The following is a 3,818-nucleotide window of genomic DNA, read 5'->3' as shown; positions in this document are numbered from 1 at the left end:
GAGGCCCGGCCGGTGCTCCCTGCAGCGGCTGCGCGCGCGCCGGCCCGGCCCAGGCCTCCCTCCCGCTGCGGCCGCGAAGGCAAGGGAGGGCAGAGATGGGCCTGGCGGAGCCCCGTACCTTGTAGAAAGCGCCATTGGAGCCCCGCACCTCCACCACCAGCTCCTCCATCTTCTCACCGCCCGTGCTGGCGCCGGGAGCCCGCCCCCGGGAGGTGGGCTGCAGGCGCTCGAGGCCCAGCCGCCGCCGCTGCTGCGCTCCTGCACGCCCCCCAGCAGCGGCGCTGCCGTCCCCGCCGCCGCCCGCGCTGGCCGTCGGCTCGCCGCCCGCTCTGAGGCGGCCCCTCACCGGAAGTGAAACCGAAACGGAGCCTAGCGCCTGCCCGAGGCCGCGCACCGACTGCCCGGCCCGCTCCGCGTGTAAACAGTGAGGCCGAGTCACGTGACCGCGCCGCCCCTCCCCCGCGGGCTCGGCCCCTCGGCCCCGCCCTTTCCCTCCGCGCGGCCCCCGGAGCGCGCGCATGCGTGCGGGCCTGCGGCTGGAGTGCCTGGCCCCACGTTGAGCGCGCGGGCTCGCGTTCGCTGGGCCCGAGCGCGGGAAGGCAGCCTGGGCGGCGGCGGGGGCGCTCCTCCAGGCCGGGACCGGGGCCAATCTGGGCACCCGCTTCGGCGCGGGGGCGAGCGGAGGCGTGAGGAAGGGCCTCCTTCAGCTATGGCCGGCGCTCGGCCGTCTGTGGCCGCGGTGGCCGGGCTGGGAGCTGCGGCTCCAGCTGGTCTCGTCTCCTCAAAGCACTGCAGAGGCTGCGCGAGCTGGACGTGGCGTGGGGGGCAAGAATAAGGGTGGATCAGAGCGGAGGAGACGTTAGCGACGGTGGCCTCTCCATTCCCCAGGCTCCTGGGACCCTTCCAGGCAGCCTGGCACAGGGGTGTGCAGCCCCCGCCGTGCCATTGTGGGCACAGCAGGAGTTCCCTCCCAATTCTCTTGAAGCACGATGGATGTTAGGACTTCCGGACGTGTTCGTTTGCCCTCAAACCCAGGCTGACCCACGTGCTCCCTTCTCAGTTCGCGTCTTACTTGTGCTTGGCCTGCAGATAGAAAATGTTAAACAGCTGTTCTGTTCCCCCACAGTCCATTTTCACGCCTACTGTGTACCCACCCCGCACCCAGAGGGTGGTGGGTATTCCTTGCAATGCACCACCTTTACACAGGAACAAATGCCAACTCTTTTGCTTTCCTGCCTCTGTGCCATGCTTTAGGCACCCTGGGCGCACGTTGCTTGCACTTATCTGAAAAGTTTCTTTGTTGTTTTAGGCCTGTCAGGACCCAAAGCAACAAAAGGAAACGATGTCCACTCCACCGTGTTAATCCCTGCCATGTTTGAACGCCTCTTTGCAATCACTGTCAATCCGTTTTATTGAGGGTCTTCCTCTTATTCACTGGCCCTCTAATTCTCCAAACATACTGTTCTTTCCATGGAGTGACCCCTGCCCATAACATGTCCAAAAGATGAGGTCGCTACCATCCTTGCAAGATGTGCAGTCAGAACAATTTTAAGAAGCATTCTGGCTGCACTTCTTGCAAGACACATTTGTTTATTCTTCTGATAGTCTACAATACAGTCAAGATCCTTCACCAACACCATAATGCAAAGGCATTGATTCTTCAAGGATCGGTCACATACCAAAAGATGCCTGGCAGCACAATGGTTAAGGAAAAGGTTCCTGGTTCAAACCCACTTGTCCCTTCAGCTCTTTAGAAGACTGACAATTTGTTCCCCTAAAGGTTACAGCTGGGGGAGGGCTGGGCAGGGAAAAAAGTGCAACCATGGGTGAATGGGCATCCAAAATATCTATAAATGTTCATGAAAATTAATAAAATTAAAAAAAGGTGACAGCCAAGAAAATGACACTAGAGGGTCAGCTATGAGTCAGTTCCAAGTCCACAGCACCTAACAACATCTATCTATGCCATCAAAGTGAGTTCAACTCATACTCTATAAGCAACAGATGTGAACCCTGTCATATATACTGTGCCATTCTTACAATCTCTGACACACTTGAGCCCATTGCTGCAATCACTGTCTCCTCATTCTGAATGACTTCAAATCTGGACGCTACCTCTAATATTATAATTATCCATGTTCCTCTCTTGTGCAAAGAGTTTTCTCTTTGCCTAGAGTTTGTGCCTAGAGTTTTCTCTAGGCCTTCTATTTCAAAAGTGGATGGCCAATCCTGCTTCCAAGTCTCTTAATCTGGGAGCTCTATGAAAACCTTCCCACCATGGGTGACCCCTCTGGCATTTGACACAACAGTGGCACAGCTTTCTTAGCACCCCTATGTTACCTCAGTACAGCAAACTAACACATAATTTCTGTACTAATTATAATTATAGCTACAATGAAATTAGCAATGTGCAAACAAAACCTAGGGTATTGGAAACCAAAAACCAATCCTGTTGCTATTGAATCCAACTCATGGCAATTCCCCACATTGGAGAGAAAATTGTACTCTGTAGTGTCTTCAAGTCTGTGACCTTGTGGTAGCAGGTTGTCAGGCCTTTCTTCCATGGCACTATTAGATTCACTTGAACAGTCAACCTTTCACTTAGTAGTACAGCATGTTACCACTGATGGACCTACGTCTAATTACCAGAGAAACAAGCATGGAACACAAAATGTGATCAAGAAGAATGGCACCTAACATGAGGGTGAGCAGAAGTCAAAAAGGGGAAAATAAATGAGAAAGAGACAGAATATGAGGGCGGAAGGCTGAGTGGTAGACAGACAACACTGAGCTGGGGGAAGTGGACTGCTTTCCCTTCGACAAATGTCTCCAAATGAGAGGGATTGTTTGAGCCCCAGTTCCTTTGCAAACCTACCCCTCACCCAGAGGAGCAGTGTTACCAGCAGGCAGAGTAGCTCCTTGAGGCCATTGTTGTTGTCGTTGTTGAATGCCTTCGAGTCGAGCACGACTCATAGCAACCCTATGAACAAAAGGCCTAAACTATGAACCTTTATCAAAGTTCATAGAGTTTCCGAAGGCATGTTGTTTAGGAAGTGGATGCCACTCCTGCTTCCAAACCTGTCATAGAATGTTATTGTTGTGAGGTTTCGTCAAGTTGCCTGCAACTCATAGCGACCGTAAGTAGAGCAGCTCTGAACCCTTCCTTCCCTGTCCTGAGCCAGTCTCACTGATTCCAACACACCTACCCCCATTACCTCAGTCACTGTATTAATCCATCTCATCCAGTCTTCCTCTCCTACACTGTCCCTCCACCCTTCTGAACAAGATGTCCTTCTCCAAGGACTGATATCTCCTGGCCACGTGCCCAAAGTAAGGTGGCCTCCAAGGAGAGAAGTGGTTTCACCCTCTCCAAAACAAACCTATTTGTTTTTTTGTCAGTCCATGGTATGTTCAAGACTCTTCTCCAGCACCATACCTTGAAGGCATCTATTCTTCTGTCATCCTTAGTTATTGTCTAGCTCTCTGAAACATAATAAGTAATTGCGAAGACCTTGGACTGGATCAGGCACATCTTTGTCTCCAGACTTTGTCTCCAGCACTCTGGAGAAGTCCATGACAGCAGATTTTCCCAATGCCATTCGTCTTTTGATTTCCTGACTAATGGTGTTAAGAGTGTTGATTGTGGAGCTGAGCAAGCTGTAATTGCTAACAACCTCAATCTCTTCTCCATCTATTATGGTGCTGCCAATTGGCCCAGTGGTGAGAATCTTTGTCTTCCTGACATTGAAATTCAATCCATATTGAAGATTACAGTTGACCTTTTGCAGCAAGTGCTTCAGTTCTTCAGTTTCAGCAAG

This window comes from Elephantulus edwardii, unplaced genomic scaffold, assembly GCF_000299155.1.
Source record: "Elephantulus edwardii isolate Elephantulus edwardi_28Jun2011 unplaced genomic scaffold, EleEdw1.0 scaffold00016, whole genome shotgun sequence".
NCBI classification, from domain to species: Eukaryota; Metazoa; Chordata; class Mammalia; order Macroscelidea; family Macroscelididae; genus Elephantulus; species Elephantulus edwardii.
Note: the sequence above shows the minus strand (reverse complement) of the source record.